The sequence below is a fragment of the Staurois parvus genome, unplaced genomic scaffold (genome assembly GCF_062004578.1).
Source record: "Staurois parvus isolate SC_StPar_1 unplaced genomic scaffold, SC_StPar_1.0 ptg000277l, whole genome shotgun sequence".
NCBI classification, from domain to species: Eukaryota; Metazoa; Chordata; class Amphibia; order Anura; family Ranidae; genus Staurois; species Staurois parvus.
This window is the reverse complement of record NW_028318073.1, coordinates 1,982,040-2,003,179: the sequence shown is the minus strand read 5'-3', so window position 1 is coordinate 2,003,179 and position 21,140 is coordinate 1,982,040. Positions and strand designations below refer to the sequence as shown.

The window sequence follows — 21,140 nt, the reverse complement described above, 5'->3', positions numbered from 1 at the left end:
TCTTCACTGGGTGCGGCGCCCACGAGGCGGGAAGGAACGGCGGTGTCACAGCTCCCTGCTAGGAAGGCCCAAGACCCTCTGAGAACTACCACTGGGCTACTATTACAGCGGTTCGCAAAACGGCAATCCCTCAGGGAAACATATCTTCCACCGGTGGCAAGTTATTTAAAGCTTACGGCTGTTGAGATTTATAGAGTCTATGTGGTGGCAATAGGGCATGTTTTATGGGCCTAATTTACCCTGTATACTCGGAGAATTTTTTGGAAACCCTCTTTGGAGGATAATCTACATGTATATATATATATACGCTATCCTATTCAGGCATTCTTTGCTGTGACATAGCCACATCCTTATAAAACCGCAATAACCTTCTCAAACTGAGCAATTTTTGGAAACCCTGTATTGGGTATATTAAACTTAGGTATCTACGGCCTGCTATATGCTACATACACATTATATATGTGTTTGGAATCCACGCACTGTGACTACCTGGCTCCTCACCCCCATATGCATCTTTGAAAAAGCATCAAGGACCTGATCCTAATTCAAGTTGACAGGAGTCCTCTTGATCTTTATTGATGGTAATATATCCACATTTTATGTGTGTTTTGTTTTCGGGGTCACTTGATGCCTATGATCTATATATTTATCATTTTTCTCTATATATATCCTCAGAATCATTTGGTACTGTGGACCTTGTTTTACTTGGGGTGGCTATCCAGGAAGTCCCTACATTTGAGAAGCGGGCATGATAGTCTCATTATTGAGAAGGTAATAGTAGTATCCATTGACTAATGAGGAGGGAGGCCTGGTGATTTTTGGATGTGAATTGGTTTTCATATTCCTATACATACATTATGTATTTTTGTGTTCCAGCTCTTACATTCCAGGAGGTCCCTGACATATATGGGGAACACATCTGTTGAACACATGGTTTACTCGAATTTAAGTGGGAAACCCACGGAAATCCAGGATAACTATCGCATCATTACACAACTCTGCCTTATATGGTGCTCTATTTGCTAAGATGACCCTAAATTGAAGACGCTAAGTGTTTTTTAACATGATTTTATTTTTTTCATATGTACACCGTGCTTATGTTTAACCTCCCTATGATCTATGTGATCAAATAAAGTATTGTTAAAAATTCTTTTGAATTCATATTACTCCGCGTGGATCATCTAGTAACCTGCTTTTTTAGGTAGGGGTGTTCTTGTCACACTACCATATTGTTTAGTCAAACAAGACTAGATTGGTCTCACAGGCTGAGACCAGATGGATTTTTAACATGAGGACCCTGACCCCGGTTGGTCATAATGTGGATATAGATATAAATTGTTATATCGATAATAGTTAGAGTTTAATCCTTACACATTTTTACAACTACAGTTAGAGCATAGTTTTTATACCGATTCTTATAATGATGCAATATAAGTTTATGGGTCTAGATTTTAAGAGAGTTTACACACCTTTTTAGTTTTGTATAATTTTAACATATGTCACTTGGGCTTGAGTTTGAGACGTTGACTCTCTCCTGGTTTTATATTTATATATATTTTTATATTTTCATATTTTAGATCTTATATTCTATTGTATATTTCTAGTTTATATTATTTTTCTATTCTTTATTGGCTATTAATTTTGCACAAGTCTCATGCAGGAGGCACATCCAGATACGATTCACATATCATGGATGTGGTTCAAACATGGGTTTTTTAACATTTGGATATATCCCATATTGTTTTTTAACATGTAATTTGGCAGCACAGATGGCTTTTATTATTATATTATTCACATCGGAGTTGATTACGCCCCTTTTCACCATATATATTTTCCTTTACCACATTTAGGAAACATGGTGTATACCAAACAACTATTATATTATGGTGTCATCAGAAGCCCATTGAGCTATATTCTTGTAAATTTTTTTCATTGAGTATGGATATTTAGCCATCAGTGCTGTTTTATTATGAGCCAAGGGAAAATGGCACCCGTGCGTGCGCAATACGAGTCTAAGTTGCTGTGCATTTCCCTCAATGAACTTCACAACGATGGCACACGCGCGTGCGCAATAGACAAATACTAATGGTGTCTTTATAATGCTAATAACGCCTATAGGGTAGGCATTAGCCCTATGTTTAAGAACAAACGACTATATTGTCCGTTTGTGTACTAGCTATAATGACATTTTCTCTATACAGCCGTCATTAGTGTGTCTATCACTAAAAACTAAAGGAAAATGGCGCCCGTACATGCGCAGTACAACATCTATATTCGGCTATGCATCATGGCTAACAGAAAATGGCGCCCGCGTGTTCGCGCATGCGCACTTGCGTCGGACTTTGGCAAAATGGCACGTGATCGTTTTTTCTGGCGTTTTTGGTGCTTTTTTCAAAATTCATTGAGGCTATAAAAGGCATAATTCAGACGTCAGGCTGCACACAGGCATACCCCTTTTGAGGATAAACGCTGAGTTCGAAACGCGTTAAGATGGAGCCCTTGCAAGCCGTTGACGTCAAAAACTGACCAGCTGGTGTAATGAAGTGGCCGTCGGATCCCCATGATCCGACGGCCACTTCATTACACCAGCTGGTCAGTTTTTTATGCGATTACCATTGTGATATTTCTATTCATCACTGCAGTACTGTACGTTTTTATTTCTTCTAACATTTCCAAAAATAAAGTAACATGAAATACTACACTATGGGATTATCCCTTACTTTTGCTCGGAATTGAGCATTTAAATCCCCCAGTACCATCTCCTGTGAATGTCCCAGCATCCTGAAGAGGCAGAGCGATTTAGATTGACCATCATATCCTGGCACCCAAGGGAGACCATCTACCCCCAGGCTACTTCCCGGACTACCCTTAAGGGACCCGTGAATGACCAGGACTATATGATACAACGTGCTTTTCATTAGCGCATCTGGTGAGTGCGCATTTTAAACATTTATTGGCACACCCACCTTAGAAGAAAATAGCTCACTGGGATATGAACAGAATCGTTTGGAGATCATATCTGATTTCAAGAGTTTATTGACTTTTTATGACCTTCACATATATTTGTGGTAATGTATCTTATATGGACATTTATACCTCTATTTTAACTATTTTTAGACCATTATTAACATAAAATTCAAGTATATGTTGTGAGCAAAACGCATGTACTACCTATATGCGTTTATGTCATTTAAATTAGTTGTTTCTACTCACTTGATTTAGCGCTGCACCAACATACATTTACTATATCTATTTTGAAGGCATATGGTTTACCTTTTAGTGTGTTCAGCTACTTTTATTGAATTTTAGGTTTTATTAGCGCTCCCTTTATTATTCATTATTTCAGCATTAGCCAAAGACCTACCACATTTGTCTCCAAATTCGTAAAAGGTTCTGCAGGCTTTCATAAGTTTGTGTTTGGCCTGAAATAGTGGGTATTCCCTAATCTGCTCCGCTTCTGTGAGGTGGTCAGAGTGATTCTTATGGCGCCTATCAAGGTCATATAGTTTGGACAGTAAATTGGATAGGGTTAACTCCTTATCCTGTTTGACTTAATGACCATGCTTAATTAGCACTCCTCTAATGTAGCATTTGTGGGCATCCCGAAGGGAAAGGGGGTACATGTTGAGTCTTAGTCTAAAAAAAAGGTTCAACTCCCTCAAAATTTCTACCTTAATTTCAGGGTCTTGTAAAGAGGTGATTGTAGCCGTATTAGTGCTTTTGCGACAGAAACAATTGAGTACTGTCTGTGATACTTTTTTTATTTGCACTAACATACAATTTTGAGGACAAGCTTTCGGGGTATGTCCCCTTCTTCAAGGTCTAAGCAGTACTATTACAAATCACAAAGTTTAAGCAGAATGTTAGAAGGGATTGAGAAAAAAAAAAAAGGGCTACAGATAAGATACATCAAAAGCGAGGGGGGGAGGGGGGATACTACACTCACACAGAGGGGGTCAAGCTTTAGCTAATAGATAGTCATAAAGCTGTCGGATAATGGTTGAGGAATCCCATGTCCAAATTAAGGCCGTTATCTTTTGTGTCAAATAGAATTATCATTCTTAGTTCAAATGTTTTTCTTTCCTGGATGGATTTAAATTTTCCTTTCAGAACTAAAATATTGAGGTGTTCCATATTGTGGCCTGGTTGTGAGAAATGGTGTCCTACAGGTGTGCAGAGGCCATCTTCTTTATGTTCCTTGATGGTATGTGTCAGGGATCGCGGTGTCCTGTCGGCCGGCGCATGCGCGCTGGCGACGGCTCACGCCGGGACACAAGCACCAGGTCCCAGTGAGCCGCGGATGACAGGACGCCGCGCATGCGCAGTGAGAGCCGCGGGCACACCTCGGGCAGCCAATGACAGCCCGGGGGCGCGTCCTGGGCGGCCAATGCAGGGCGCGATATTTAAAGATGCCCTGCACTGTCACTGATCGCCGCAAGGTCTATTTGAGTTCCTGAGTCCTGTACCTGTGTTTTTGATCCTGATTGACCCTGACTACGCTGCCTTCTCCTGTATTTGACCTGGATTGTCTTGACTACTCTGCCTTCTCCTGCATTTGACCCGGATTGTTCCTGACTACTCTGCCTTCTCCCATCCTGACCCCCGGCTTGTTTGACCTATCTACGGACTGACTTATCCTGCTGACCCTGCGTGTGACCTGACGATTCTCCGCCTGCCGATTCTGTACCTCGCCTACCCCCACGGGACCACTGCTCGCGATCCATCCTGCTAGGTTCTGCCGTCCTCCTCACATCTGGCTCTCCCGGTACCAATACATCCCCGGAGGTTCCCCCTGCTACTGGTGGGCCTGCTCAGAGGTCGTGACCTGGTCCTGGTCTGTTTCAAGTCCATCCCCACCATCAGGGGCCCTGGTGAAAGCACAGACCGGGACTTAGACTCCACGCTTTGGGTAGGTCTGTCAAGTGGGCAGCCAGAGGCACCACCTGGCGGATCATAACAGTATGTCTGTGCAAATTCATCCTTGTTTGCAACTTCTGTCCTGTTTCGCCAACATAAGATCCTTTGCTGCATTTTCTGCACTGGATAAGGTACACAACATTACTGGAGGTGCAGCTGTATGATCCGGAAATATTGAAGATTCCTTTTGAGTGTCTGACACTTTTTGATGGATTGATTTGGTTGCACAGCTTGCAGCGTTTCTTATTGCAGGGTTCGCTTCCATTATTTGTGACATCATAATCAGAAGGAAGTTTCCTACTGATTAGTTTATTTCTGAGGTTGGGGGGTTGTCTGAAAGCCAGTATTGGGGGTTGCTGGAATATTTCTTTCAGAGTTCCATCCTCTGTTATGATGGATTGTAAATCTTTGATTATTTTTCTTATTCCTTCTAGTGCTGGGTTGTATGTGGTTACTAGAGGCACACGGTTGTTTGTTTTTTTCTCTTTGTACTGAAGTAGATTTTCCCTTCGGGTTCTCAAGGCTGTGTTTATGCTGGTGTTGATAGTTTTGTCCTTGTAACCCTTCTTATGGAAGGCGTCTGCTAGTGTCCCGAGATGTTTATCTCTGTCTCTTAGGTCAGAACTAGAGATGAGCGAATTTTTCAAAAATTCGATTCGGCTGATTCGGCGAATTCCAGGAAGAAATTCGATTCGATGCGAATTAATTCGCTACGAAGTTAACTTATAAAAAGGGTTTCTAGGCTTCAGAGAGCCTTTAAATTAGTGCAGAACACTGTACCTTTAATTTAAATGCCCTTGGAGATGAGGAAGGAGAAGGAGAAGGAGAAGGATGAGAAGAAGGAGAAGGAGAAGGATGAGAAGAAGGAGAAGGATGAGGAGAAGGAGAAGGAGGAGAAGGAGAAGGATGAGAAGAAGGAGAAGGATGAGAAGAAGGAGAAGGATGAGAAGAAGGAGAAGGATGAGAAGAAGGATGAGAAGAAGGAGAAGGAGAAGGAGAAGGAGGAGAAGGAGAAGGATGAGAAGAAGGATGAGAAGAAGGAGAAGGATGAGAAGAAGGATGAGAAGAAGGAGAAGGATGAGAAGAAGGAGAAGGATGAGAAGAAGGAGCAGGATGAGAAGAAGGAGCAGGATGAGAAGAAGGAGAAGGATGAGAAGAAGGATGAGAAGAAGGACCGTTCTGTGACAGTTTCTGTCTATTTCTGACAGTTCTGTGACATTCACTCCATACAGCGGTTTCAACCGCTGTATTGAGGGAATGTCCCAGAACTGTCAGAAATAGTCTATTTCTGACAGTTGTGGGACATTCACTCCATACAGCGGTTTCAACCGCTGTATGGAGGGAATGTCCCAGAACTGTCAGAAATAGTCTATTTCTAACAGTTCTGGGACATTCACTCCATACAGCGGTTGAAACATTGTATCTATTTGTTTCCATAAATGGATCCATTTATGGAAACAAATAGATACAATGTTTCAACCGCTGTATGGAGGGAATGTCCCAGAACTGTCAGAAATAGTCTATTTCTGACAGTTGTGGGACATTCACTCCATACAGCGGTTTCAACCGCTGTATGGAGTGAATGTCCCAGAACTGTCAGAAATAGACTATTTCTGACAGTTCTGGGACATTCCCTCCATACAGCGGTTGAAACCGCTGTATGGAGTGAATGTCCCACAACTGTCAGAAATAGACTATTTCTGACAGTTCTGGGACATTCCTTCCATACAGCGGTTGAAACATTGTATCTATTTGTTTCCATAAATGGATCCATTTATGGAAACAAATAGATACAATGTTTCAACCGCTGTATGGAGTGAATGTCCCAGAACTGTCAGAAATAGACTATTTATGACAGTTCTGGGACATTCCCTCCATACAGCGGTTGAAACATTGTATCTATTTGTTTCCATAAATGACATTCTGCAGATACACTTAGAGGAGCTCTGCAGATACACTTTTTACCGGCTTGGAATTATTCTTATTTTCATCCTACTTCTTCTTCTTCTTCTTCATCCTCATCCTCATCCTCTTCTTCTTAGGATGAGGATGAAGAAGAAGAAGAAGAAGAAGTAGGATGAAAATAAGATTAATTCCAAGCCGGCAAAAAGTGTATGTGCAGAGCTCCTCTAAGTGTATCTGCAGAGCTCCTCTAAGTGTATCTGCAGAATAGAGGAACTCTGCACATACACTTTTTGCCGGCTTGGAATTATTCTTATTTTCATCCTACTTCTTCTTCTTCATCCTCATCCTCTTCTTCTTCTTCTGAGGATGAGGATGAGGATGAAGAAGAAGAAGTAGGATGAAAATAAGATTAATTCCAAGCCGGCAAAAAGTGTATGTGCAGAGCTCCTCTAAGTGTATCTGCAGAGCTCCTCTAAGTGTATCTGCAGAATAGAGGAACTCTGCACATACACTTTTTGCCGGCTTGGAATTATTCTTATTTTCATCCTACTTCTTCTTCTTCTTCTTCTTCTTCATCCTCATCTTCTTCTGAGGATGAGGATGAGGATGAAGAAGAAGTAGGATGAAAATAAGATTAATTCCAAGCCGGCAAAAAGTGTATCTGCAGAGCTCCTCTAAGTGTATCTGCAGAATAGAGGAACTCTGCACATACACTTTTTGCCGGCTTGGAATTATTCTTATTTTCATCCTACTTCTTCTTCTTCATCCTCATCCTCATCCTCTTCTTCTTCTTCTGAGGATGAGGATGAAGAAGAAGAAGAAGAAGTAGGATGAAAATAAGATTAATTCCAAGCCGGCAAAAAGTGTATGTGCAGAGCTCCTCTAAGTGTATCTGCAGAGCTCCTCTAAGTGTATCTGCAGAATAGAGGAACTCTGCACATACACTTTTTGCCGGCTTGGAATTATTCTTATTTTCATCCTACTACTTCTTCTTCTTCTTCTTCTTCTTCTTCTTCTTCATCCTCATCCTCTTCTTCTTCTTCTGAGGATGAGGATGAGGATGAAGAAGAAGAAGAAGAAGAAGTAGGATGAAAATAAGATTAATTCCAAGCCGGCAAAAAGTGTATGTGCAGAGCTCCTCTAAGTGTATCTGCAGAGCTCCTCTAAGTGTATCTGCAGAATAGAGGAACTCTGCACATACACTTTTTGCCGGCTTGGAATTATTCTTATTTTCATCCTACTTCTTCTTCTTCTTCTTCTTCATCCTCATCCTCATCCTCTTCTTCTTTTTCTGAGGATGAGGATGAAGAAGTAGAAGAAGAAGAAGAAGTAGGATGAAAATAAGAATTCCAAACCGGCAAAAAGTGTATGTGCAGAGTTCCTCTATTTCTGACAGTTCTCTGACAGCTTCTTCACATGTACAGCGGTTGAAACATCTGTATCCTAAATGGAAACTAATAGATACAATGTTTCAACCGCTGTACATGTGTTCCTTCTGTCAGAGAACTGTCAGAAATAGCGGAGCTCTCTGCAGGGACACTTTTGCCGGCTGATCGGGAAAAATCCGATTCGCGCACCCGAAGTAGGCAAATATTCGGATTCGACGCGAATCGAATTTTTCCTGAAATTCGTATCGAATTCCGGTTCGCCTGGTTCGATTCACTCATCTCTAGTCAGAACATATTCGGTGGTATCTAATGGCCTGACTGTGTATGATGGCATGTTTCGTGTGTTGGGGGTGGAAGCTAGAACTGTGGAGGTAGTTGCATCTGTCAGTGGGTTTCCTGTATATTGAGGTGTGAAGCGTATCATCCCTGATGTATACTGTGGTGTCTAGGAAGTTGATGTGTGTGTTTGAGTATTCCATTTTTAGTTTGATTGATGGATGAAAAGTGTTCTTCAATGAGTAAAATTGTTTTAGATTTTCTTCACCTTCTGTCCATATGATGAAAATATCATCAATATAGCGAAAGTATCTGTATGGTTTTTGTTCCATGCTGTTCAGGAATTGTTCCTCCATGTCAGCCATAAATAAATTTGCATATTGGGGTGCCATTTTACTTCCCATTGCAGTGCCCATACATTGAAGATAGATGTCTTTATTGAAAGCAAAGTAGTTGTGTGTAAGTATGAATTCAATGAGCTGTGTAACATCCTCAGCAGTGTATTTGTTGTTTGGTGAGGATGATAAGGATCTGTGACATGCAGCTAATCCATCCTTGTGAGGGATATTACTATGCAGGGATACTACATCCATAGTCACTAGAAGTGTATTAGATGGTAATTGCTGTATGTTGTTGATCTTGTTCAGAAAGTCAGTTGTGTCTTGCAAGAAACTAGCAGTATTCATGACTAACGGTTTTAAAAATTTTTCTACAAAGCCTGAGATTTGTTCGGTGAGTGTATTCATACCTGTTATGATGGGTCTGCCTGGATTTCCTGGCTTGTGGACTTTGGGCAGCATGTAGAAATCCCCGATTTCTGGATGATCCTGAATCGCATTTATAAGTTCTGAATGTAGGTGGGCTGGAAGTGTTTTAATGAGACCTTTTAATTGCTTTGTAAAGTCCTGGGTCAGAAGTGGCTGACCTAGGCATCGAGTGTTTCAAAGGTAGCTCTAGCAAACTCGGAGCGTGATCTGGTAGTGCAATATGACCAATGAGAGTATTGTAGACTACCAGTATCATAGCATGGGCGATGAGAAAAAAGTCTATCCTAGAATACAAGCCGTGAGTGGATGGGAAAATAGGTATAGTCCTTTTCCTGCAGGTGGAGAATACGCCAAATGTCAACCAGTTGGAGAGAATGGAGGAGCTCCTTTAGCCAAATTCAGGATCTCTGAGGAAACACAGAGCAGCCTGTGGATGAGACTCTTCGGGGATCAATTGTAAGTTTAAAATCACCACCCACTATGAATGTGCCTTGGGTAAAAAGAATTTAAAGAGGAGAGGCACGTCTCCAGCACCAAGAGTCGATCTACATTTGGCAGGTATGTTTGCCAAGGTGAATGTCTGCGACTTAATTTGACCTTTAAAAAATATATACCTACTCTCCTGGTCAGTACGGAGGTCCAAAAATTGCCTGGGAAGAGTTTTAGCTTAAAGGATACTCATCCCCTTCGATTTGGATGAGGGAAACACGCTATGGTAGGATTGTAACGGAACCGGACCCAGACCGCACTAGGTTATTTTTGTTATACTCCAGCTTCCCCTGTCCAAACACAAATCCCCGGACACCACCACTGATCATGCAGGAAATAAGACAGCAATAGACTCTTCTTAAGACAGGAAGTAAACTGCTTTATTTTAACACAAACACAAGATATATACACAGGGCGGGGAAATACAACCAGGAACAGGAAACACATCATCAAGCCATCCCCATCAGGGGGAAGGGCTGCTGGAAACACCCCCCACCAAACCAAGACACACAATAGAACAATGGACAACCACATGGCAGTGAACAATGGACAACCACATGGCAGTGAACAATGGACAACCCCCACACCAATACACAAATATTACATCCCATAATAGTTTGCTAGAACCATGGGATGCAGCCACATGGCATAGAACAATGGAACAACCATGTGGCAGTAAACAATGGACAACCCCTCACCCGACCTATACATGTTTACACAATATCAGGACAGACCACCCTGTACCCCTAACAGGCACAGGGTGGGCTACACACAAGAGGAACAACAGGAGTTCCCCCACCCCCAAAAGTCACTCCTGTCACAAGGATGTTGGGAAATGCTTGTTGTAGAGTTTCAAAATTTTGTCTGCTCAGAAATGATGAAGAAGGGTGTGACATACACTGTCACCCAAAGTACCATAACACAGAGGAACTCCAGAGCCCAAGTGGGCTATTGGGGGAGGCTAGCAGTCACCCAAGGAAGGAAATAAGGGGGCTGTGTAATGGAGTGTCTCCGCGATCGGGACAAGGAGAAAAAACATCGCCCAAAAAGACATAAGACAAAACAAACAGTCATGTAACACCCCTGGAGAGGCCATTAGGAGGGGGATTTCTGATGAGTGTCAAACCAATTGTCCAATTGTCACCATCTGTGGTGACTGAGACCACCTTTTTCAGATCTATCCTCCTCTTTCACAGAATCTCCTTAATGGCCTCATAGATGTCTTATGCTCTTATATGTGTCTAACAGGTCCTCACAAAGTTCTTTTGTTTCTTTGTGAAAAAATCTTACATACACCAAAAGCTATATCTGTTGATTCATTAATGGCTAAAGAGATGCATACTCTGAATATCAGAGCTGTGCCAATACATCCTTATTATTAATATTTCAGTCTTTTTTGTTGCTGTTGAAGCTGACAATGGGATTTTGTTGATTTTTTCACATGGCTCATATTTTTGTTTAACCTCAAGTATAAAGTTTCAGCAACAGTATTCAATCACTCCTTTACAAATATACCATCGGTAAATGGTCTTTTATGTTGCCCCAAAATCCATGCTACTTTTAGTGAACATTTATCTGCATGCTGCTGGGCTGTAAATTAATGTTAGAGGACTTTGGTGGATCTGTCATGCTGGCTCTCAGTTTAGTTATTTTATGTGCCCTCACCTTGGAATGCTGTGCTTTGCTCAAACAAACAGTGTATTGTTTCGTAGTGGCACTTCACATTGCTACTTTCTATTTTCGCCACAGCTTCACAACAAATGAGACAAGCTGGTTTTAAACTTCCTATAGTAAGAATAAATATAACATATTAAGGGACACTCTGGTGGGCACATTTTATATAAAGGGGCACTCTGATGGGCACATTTATGTTAAGGGACACTCCGATGGGCACATGCCCCTGTAAAAAAAAAACCCTACCTTGAGGACAGACAGGAACAGGAGCTGGCAAATGTAGCAAGCTGCAGGAGCTGTGCCGTGTTCCTTGCTGAAGGGGATGGGGCGCATGTTTGTTGATAGGCAGGGACCGAGAGCCTGGAGAGACAGTGAGCTGCAAGGGGTGGAGTATCTGTCATTCTAGTCTGGCAGGCTGCTGGTCTGGACGGGAGCGCTGTTCGGGCCATTCTCGGACTGCGGTCTGACATTTAGTGATCACTGATATACAGTATATGGGAGATTAGCCCTTTGTCTCTTGGTGAAGATTTACAAATTTGTTCAAATTGGGAATATGGGGTCTGAAGGATTAGAGAAAATGTAAAAAAAAAAAAGTTCTTAATTTGCATGTAACGTGAATATTTCATTAAGGGCAGATTAAATTATGATTGCAGATGGGCAAAGGAACATAATTTATTGTCAATAGTAAGGGATTTCAAACTAGTAAGATTATGTGATTGCCATAAGACAAAAGGGCTCCCATCTCTAAAGGCAGGAGTGAAGTGGGGGTCGCCCAAAAATGAGGCCAAAGGAGAAATAGCGGAAAATATTGAAATATTAAAATATTTGTAACACGACCATAAGTGATAGGTAATGGCTACTACTGTGTTCAATGAATAAATCTCTTGGGGGGAGAACAACGGACCATAACAAACCTTGTAGATAGATGGAAAGGATAGATAGAATGTATCTCAAAAGAGAGATAAGGGACATTGCTAACAGAGGTGTACCATTGTGCTAACTGTGTAAACCTTGCAGACCGGTAATACAACCACAAATTAGGGAGGCTTAAGACTCCCAAGGATTGAGGTCTATGCAGGAGAGATTTACCAAACTTGGGTTTTTGGTCAAGCCATACGAATTTGTCAATATCCCTTTGAAGGGAGTCCAAAGTGGTTTTAGGGATTAGCAGTGGCTAAATGAAATAATAATTTTGGTAAAATAGCCATTTTGATTGCTACCACTCTACCGAGAAATTAAATGTGGTAAGAAGACCATAATTTCACCAAGGATTGGATATGTGTAAAAAGTGGTGGATAGTTAGCTTGTAGGAGGGGGTAAGTTGAACACCTAGATAGGGGAAGGACTGAATGCACCAAGAGAATGGAAATGTCTCAGTCAAAGAGGAAGATAAAAAAGGTGGAATATTAATGGGCATAGCTGAACATTTGGATAGAATAATGTCCAGACCTGAAAGGTTGTGAAGAGTCTCGAGTTCAGTGATAAGGTTTAGTAAGGAAATAAGGGGATCCAACAGGAATAGAAGGTCTGTATATAGACTCAACTTAAATTCTTTTGGGCCCTTGGTGTAGCCTTTTATATTTACATTGTTACTAATCGCACATGCAAGGGGATCACCAAGGCGAATAAGAGTGGGGAGAGCGGACACCCCTGTCTTGTGCCTCTCCCCAAATGGAAAAATTCTGAGTTGCTATCACGAAGTTTGATTCTAGTAAATCCATGTAAAAATTCATCAAAAAGGCCAGCTGACAGCCTTGTGGATATCTAGGCTAAGAATGGGAACTGATTTAGAGTGTAGATTTGAGTCTTGAATTACATTTGTGACCAGGCGGAGGTTGTCAGTCATTTGCCTGCCTGGGGTGAACCCAATTTGGTCTGGTTGGATTAAAGAAGTAATTATTGCAGCCAATCTATCAAATGCCCAAATATTTCAAGGTCATTATTTATGATGGAGATTGGGCGAACATTTTGTGCAAGGGTGTAATCTTTACGGGGTTTAGGTAAAAGGTGCATTTTAGCTAAAATGATTTCCTTGCAGGATAGGATTGTATAATTTAGTTAAAAGGGAGGCCAATAAGGAAGATAATTTTTTGTAATATGTAGTAGAATAGCCATCAGGACAAAGGTAAATATTTTTTTATAAAAATCATTTGTATGGGTTTTTATATCTAAAAGATATGAGGGTAATTTAGTTGTACTTAATGGCTTTGTAGATTTTTATTTAAAGGAGAAGTGTAGCCAAAGTTATTTTGACTATACTTCTCCTGGGAATCACAGGAGTGCACTCCTGTTACCTATTTTCAGACAACAGTGGGCCAAAGCCCACTGTCTGCTAATGTCACAGTGCCAGTCCAGGCTCTGAAAAGATCCTGACCATCTGGTCAGGATTAAAATATGTAGTAATTCCTCCTGCGCTAAATGGTTATACAGTAACTCTGCCACTGACAAAGCTGCTAGCACCCAAACCCTTTACCCAAAAGAATAAATAACATAGAATATATAATATATGGTGCAGCGCTAAAAATACTTAAATAATTATCTCTAAACAATAAATAAATGAGATATATATATATAACACGGTATTGTGAAACTATAAGAGGTCTTACAGGGATCTATAATAAAGTGCCATATAGTGCAAATGGTGAAAAATAACCAATAGGTCATAAGAATATGACGCGTTGGATCATGTATACCACGTGACTTCTTCAGGAACTGATCCTGAATAAGTCACGTGGGATACGTGACGCAATGCGTCGATACGCGGTGACGTCATTACGGTTGCAGCCATCCAGAAGACCTGTACCGTAGGATCCTGGTGTGATCCGAAAAGCTTATTGGCCCATAGGGTCATTGAAAGGAGGTGAGGGGGCATTTTAGCCACCATAGGATTTGTTTGGTGCGCACACCACACGACACCAGTGTCTCATGAATAGCGAAGCACCTTTAATGTGGGGGATTTTGTCTGCACTTTATTGGACTTGATCGGACATTTGTTGTTTGTGGTTTTTTTTATTTTTCACTGTATATATATATATATATATATATATATATATATATTGGCTGTCTCACTATATATATTCAAATATTTTTTATTGAAAGATTTTTAACAAACAAGATAAGGTACATTAAGGTAAGGTACAGTAAAATATAGCAGTAAGTATACCTAACGTAGATCCCTACCAATTGCCTGGGGACGATGTAAACGTAAGTCGCATTTACCCGAGAGGTATGCTCGGTTTGATGTGAACCTTATTTGGGTGGACGTGAAGTATATAGTGAATAAGGGACAGGAGAGGGGGGGTTAGAGGGATGGGGAGGTGAGGGCACCAGTCGAGTGCTTAGGCCTTAGTGTGGTATGATTAAATAGATATCATTTTATGGAACAATTAGTGTTTTGTAACCATCAAGACTAGAGATGAGCGAATTATTCAAAAATTCGATTCGGCTGATTCGCCGAATTTGCGGGAGAAATTCGATTCGATGCGAATTTATTCGCCGCGAATTTAACTTATTAAAAGGGTTTCTAGGCTTCAGAGAGCCTTTATATTAGTGCAGAACACTGTACCTTTAATTTAAATGCCCTTGGAGTCTGCTGGGGAAGAGAAATAATACTGTCAGTCAGTATGACATGCAGATGAGTGCCGTCGATCTTAGAATCACCGCACACTTCACTGATTTGGGCAGTCACGGGGCACGACGAAGAAGAAGAAGAATAAGAAGAAGAAGAATGAAAAGAAGAATGAAAAGAAGAAGAAAAAGAATGAAAAGAAGAAGAAGAAGAATGAAAAGAAGAATGAAAAGAAGAAGAAGAAGAATGAAAAGAAGAATGAAAAGAAGAAGAAGAATGAAAAGAAGAATGAGAAGAAGAATGAAAAGAAGAATGAAAAGAAGAATGAGAAGAATGAAAAGAAGAATGAAAAGAAGAAGAAGAAGAATGAAAAGAAGAAGAAGAAGAATGAAAAGAAGAATGAAAAGAAGAAGAAGAAGAATGAAAAGAAGAAGAAGAAGAATGAAAAGAAGAATGAGAAGAAGAATGAAAAGAAGAATGAAAAGAAGAATGAGAAGAATGAAAAGAAGAATGAAAAGAAGAAGAAGAAGAATGAAAAGAAGAATGAAAAGAAGAAGAATGAAAAGAAGAAGAAGAATGAAAAGAAGAAGAAGAATGAAAAGAAGAAGAAGAAGAATGAAAAGAAGAATGAAAAGAAGAAGAATGAAAAGAAGAAGAAGAATGAAAAGAAGAATGAAAAGAAGAAGAAGAAGAATGAAAAGAAGAAGAAGAAGAATGAAAAGAAGAATGAAAAGAAGAAGAAGAAGAATGAAAAGAAGAAGAAGAAGAATGAAAAGAAGAATGAAAAGAAGAAGAAGAAGAAGAAGAATGAAAAGAAGAAGAAGAATGAAAAGAAGAAGAATTAAAGTACAGCAAAAAGTGTATCTGCAGAGAGCTCCGCTATTTCTGACAGTTCTCTGACAGTTCCTTCACATTTACAGCGGTTGAAACATTGTATCTATTTATTTCCGAATAAAAACATCTGTATCCTAAATGGAAACAAATAGATACAATGTTTCAACCGCTGTAAATGAACTGTCAGAACTGTCAGAAATAGCGGAGCTCTCTGCAGTGACACTTTTGCCGGCTGATCGGGAAAAATTCGATTCGTGCACCCGAAGTTTGCTAAAATTCGGATTCGATGCGAATCGAATTTTTCCTGATATTCGAAACGAATTCCACTTCGCCAGGTTTGATTCGCTCATCTCTAATCAAGACCATTGGTATTTGAATTTGTGATAGGAGGAATTATGGAAGGCTGTTCTCTTTTCCATCTCACATTGGAAGTTAAGGTCAGTTATAAGAGCTCAGAGAGGGAGTTTTGGTAGATTTCCACAATTTAGTAATGTTGATTTTAGCAGCTGCTAATGTGTGAATTATGATGGTGCGGGATTCTGTAGGGAATTTGTCAATTCCTATGTGTAGGAGTGCGAGAGCTGGGTTTGGCGTCACTGGGACTCCAGTAACTGATGAGATCAGTTGGAAGACTCTGTTCCAGTATGATTTGAGGTATTTACATGTCCAAAGTATATGGAGAGTTGATCCTGTTTCTCCGCATTGTCTCCAACAAGCTGGTGAGTGTTGAGAGTAATATAAGGAGAATTTAACAGGTGTTAAATACCATTGGTGTAAAATTTTCATATATGATTCAAAATGGGAACTACATCTAGAGGCTTTGTGAGTGATGGTGAAGGTTCTTTCCCAAGTGTGTGGTTGTATTGGTTGAAGGAGAATTTTCTCCCAGTTGGTTAGAGATGTAGTTTGTAGGGTAAACTGTGCTTTGGTTATAAGTGTGTAGAAGGTCGAAATTCCTTTCTTTGGATATTGTTTTTTATGAAGGAAGTGGTGTGCAATAGTAGGAATTGTCAGCTCATGTGGGACGTCTATTTTTTGTAGGGAGTGAGCTATTCGCATGTAGGTAAAGGTTTCATTGTCAGGGAGGTGAAATTTCTCCTAGAGAGTTGAAAAGGAGTCTAATTTGTGGTTTGTATATATGTCTTGAATATGAGATATGCCTCGATTTTCCCACTGTAGTAGATTCAGAGAGGGAGTGATGAAGTGTAAAGTGGAAATTGGGGTAGGAATTAGTTTAGTATCTGTGTCTGTCTGGTTGGAAGTTAAGAGATCATACCAGGCGTGTCAGGTGGCTTGTATACAGGGATGTTTGGGTAGAAGTTGGGATTGAAATGCTTGTGGTAGGAACAGCATTTTATTGAGTGTGTGCGGGAGATGTGGAAGTATTTCCATGGTGGTCCATGTTTTTTCATTAGTAGGGTGCCACCAGAAAAAGAGCTGGTCTAGAAGCGCGGCATTGTAGTATATTTTTAAATGCAGAAGACCTGCTCCTCCTCTAAAACTTGGGCGTTTTAGAAGATTTGTAGTACATCTGAGTTTTTTTGAGTTCCAGATGAATTTGGCAAGTAGTGTTTGTAGGTATTGGGGACGGGGATGGGGAGTGTGCGGAATATGTAAAGTATTTTGGGTAGTATACACATTTTTAAGGTGGCTACTCTTCCCAATGTCGATAGAGTTGATGTGCGTAGATTTTTAAGTTCTCGTGGGATGGATTTGAGTAGTAGTTTGTGGTTGGAAGCGTATAGTTGATCAGTTGTAGTGGTGAGTTTGATCCCCAAGTAAGGGATGCTGTGGAGTTCCCAGGAGAAAGGGAAATGTTTGATCAGCATTTTCTGGATTTTAGCGGATGTATAGAGATTTAAGATAAGGGATTTGGGTTCATTGAGTTTATAATATGAGACTTCTGAGTAGTTGTGGAGATGCGTACGAATCGATTGGAGCAATTTATAGGGGTTGGTAATCATTAGAATGATATCGTCTGCAAAAAGACTAATTTTGTGTTCTTTTTTGAGGTTGGAGATTCCTGTGAATGTTGGGTCATCTCTAAGTTTGGAGGCTAAGGGTTCGATGAGTAAGGTAAAGATTATGGGGGATAGGGGGCAGCCCTGTCTAGTGCCGTTGGATATGTGGAAGGGTTGTAAGAGTGTGCCGTTAGTTAGAACTTTGGCTGAAGGATTGGAATAGAGGGAAAGGATTGCCAATAGCATCCAATCTGTAATTCCAAATTTTTGAAGTGTGAGTTTCATGAATTGCCATTGTATTCGGTCAAATGCTTTTTCAGCGTCTAGAGATAAGAGTAAGGAGGGTTGTCTAGTGGATTCAAGTTTGTGTAGGAGAGATATAATTCTTCTGGTTGCATCTGGTGCTTGTCGACCAGAGATAAATGGTCGGGGTGGATTAGTGTAGGGAGGTGGGGGAGCAATCTTTGGGCAATTATTTTGGCGTATAGTTTTATGTCTGTGTTCAGTAGTGAGATTGGTCTATAGTTCTGGACCAGTTGGGGATCTTTACCCGGTTTTGGGATAGTTGTGATTATTGATTGTAGCATTTCATTAGGGAATTCACCTGTAGAGGCAGCGTGGTTGAATAGATCAAATAAATGTGGTGTGAGATTGGGTGCAAATGTTTTATAGAATTCGTTCGTGAAGCCGTCGTTTCCTGGAGATTTATTAAGAGGTAAGGTTTTTATAGTTTTTTCTATTTCTGCGGGAGAGATCGGGATAGATATAAATTTGAGTTGTGATGGTGTTGGGGGAGATTGGTGGTAGCTAGGAAGTTTTGTATGGATGCGGTTGTCGGTTGGGTTGTGCTCGGGTCATCTTTAATATTATATAGGGTTTGATAATAGGTTGCGAAAGCGTTGGCTATGTCTTGCGGGTTGGTCAGCGAAGTGTGAGTGGTTGGGTGTTGAATTGTAGAGATTTTAAATTTGTGCCGTCTTTGTTTCGTTAAAAGTGAATTTGCTTTATTACCTAGGGAGTAGAATTGTTATTTCGTTTTTTGAAGACTAAGGTCTTATTTGTGGAGTAAGATAGTTCGAAGTTTGTTTCTGTCTAAGGTTAGGGATGTAGATGTGGAGGGATTTGGGTTTTTTTTGTTGATTTCTCCGTTTAGTTTTATGGAGGTTAGAATTTGGTGAATTTGTTGGGATCGTTGTTTATTGATTCAGGAGTTTAGTTGTATGAGGATACCTCTCATGTAAGCTTTGTAAGCGGGCCACATTGTGGGTATAGAAATGTCAGGTGTAGCATTAAATTCAAAGAATAGGTTGTGGGCTTCTAACAGGTGTTTTTGGTTATGTGTGTTCTTCAGAATTGTAGAGTTCAGTCTCCAGATGGGAGGGATTGCAGAGCGTTGATTGTCGTCTAAGGCTATGTTAATTGGAGCATGATCCAACCAGGTTATGGTACCAATTTTGGATGATATTACGTGTTGTAGTGTCCATTTGTCCGTGATGAAAAAATCAATTCTGGAATACGATAAGTGAGAAAGGGAATAGTAGGTGTAGTCTCTCTCATTGCTGTGTTGGCATCTCCAGATGTCATAGAGGTCATGGTTGTGTAGGAAGCGGTTGAAGTTCTGTTTAGGAGATTTTTTGTTGGAGGACGAGTCTAGAAGAGGGTTGCCGATGACGTTAAAGTCTCCGCCAATGAGGAGCCTGCCTTGTTTTTGAGCAGAAATGATGGTGTAGAGTTTGTGGTAGAATTGCATCTGGTTGTTGTTGGGACCGTAGACATAGAGTATGGGGGATGTCGTTTACTTGGCAGATTAGAATATGATAGCGGCCTTGAGGGTCAGCTATTTCTGAGATGTATCGGAACTGAGCAGAGTCCTTTATACCTGTAATGACAACGTTTTTTTCCTTAGAGTTGGTGGCCATATAGATGTGGGAGAATCGATGCAGTTGTAGTTTGGGGGTCTTGGTTGTTGCGAAGTGTGTTTCCTGTAGGAAAAGTATGTCGGCCTGAAACATTCGAGTTTCCTTTTGAAGCATTGATCTCTTAAAGGGAGAGTTTAAGGCACGAACATTAAGAGATGTTATATTAATCATATTGTAGATCTGTGGTATGGTTAGCAGAATAGTTGAGTTGCTGTTTGAGAAGAGCGAGGTTGGGTGGATGGAGCTGTGAGAGGGAGAATTCCATCGATTTTGCGGTGTAGTCTTGGCTCGATCGATGAGTCAGGGTATGTATTCCACGATATTTTGTTGATTTCAGATGAACAGAGGGTGCAATTGGTCGACTGGTGGGAGCAGAGGGTGAGGAAGGTGAAAAAGGATAAAAAGAACTTGCGTAGAATGAAAGTGACCTGAGTAGCTAGGTGTGCTACTTCAGAACTGGGGGGTTTGAACAGGCTTTGACCGTAAAGGAGGTCATGCCAAACAGTTGCTTGTAACGAGAACATTTTCTGTACAGGGCCGATCACCAGAGATTAGTAGAGTGGGATATAGCATCTGACGTGAGTATATAGAAGGTGTGTGACGTCAGAGTCATTCTGCCTCCATTTGTTGGAGATTGGTAGGGGTGGATTGTTGAGTATCCACAGGTAGTATGTTCCATGTTTTAAGTAAATCCAAGCCCGCTTCAAGGTTTTTGATTGTGTAGACTCTACCATGTTGTTTCACGGTTAGTTTTGTGGGGAAACCCCATTGATAGTCTATCCTGTGGTTTTGCAAGGCTTTGGTAATAGTAATCATCTTTTTACGGTTAAGGAGCGTGGCCTTTGATAGGTCTGCGAATAACCGGATATTTGCGCATGATGGCGGGAGTGGAGGTGGGTTCCTGGTCGTCGACATAATTTTTTCTTTAATGTGGTAGAAGTGGATGCGAGCCAGAACATCTCTTGGGATTGACGCTGACAGAAATGAGGGTTTAGGTAGTCCGTGGGCTCGATCTATGGCAAGCTCCAAATCTGAGAGAGATGAGATGAGGTGTTTTATATATTGCTGTATATAGGGCAGTAGTGCCTCGTTGATGACGTTTTCAGGAATATCTTTGAACTTGATGTTATTGTGCCGTGATCGATCCTCTAGATCAGCTAGTTTCAAATCTATTTGTTCGATGTCAGATGTATGGTCAGTGTGTGCGTCAATTAGGTCGTTATGCGCTACAATTATTTCTCCCATTCTTGATTCAATATGGTGTAATCTGTGTTCTTGTTGTTGAACCATGGTAGTAATCTGAGCTAGTGACGATGTTAAATCGCATATTTCGGTAAGAGGCTGGTCTGACACAGGGAACGCTTCTATCGCTGGTAGGTCAGTGTTGAGGTGAGGTGATTGATGGCTGAGGGCCTGGCAGGCAGATGTGTGGTCTGGGTCTA

At 40.8% G+C, this 21,140-nt stretch overlaps 1 long non-coding RNA gene across 1 annotated transcript; it reads left to right on the top strand.

Annotated features, from left to right (window-relative positions):
* The first annotated feature begins 656 nt into the window (after positions 1-656).
* Positions 657-1,150, top strand: LOC149458745 (uncharacterized). The gene is made up of 2 exons (XR_016313387.1): positions 657-771; positions 877-1,150. It is a non-coding gene; the product is annotated as an uncharacterized LOC149458745 (long non-coding RNA).
* Positions 1,151-21,140: the final 19,990 nt, after the last annotated feature.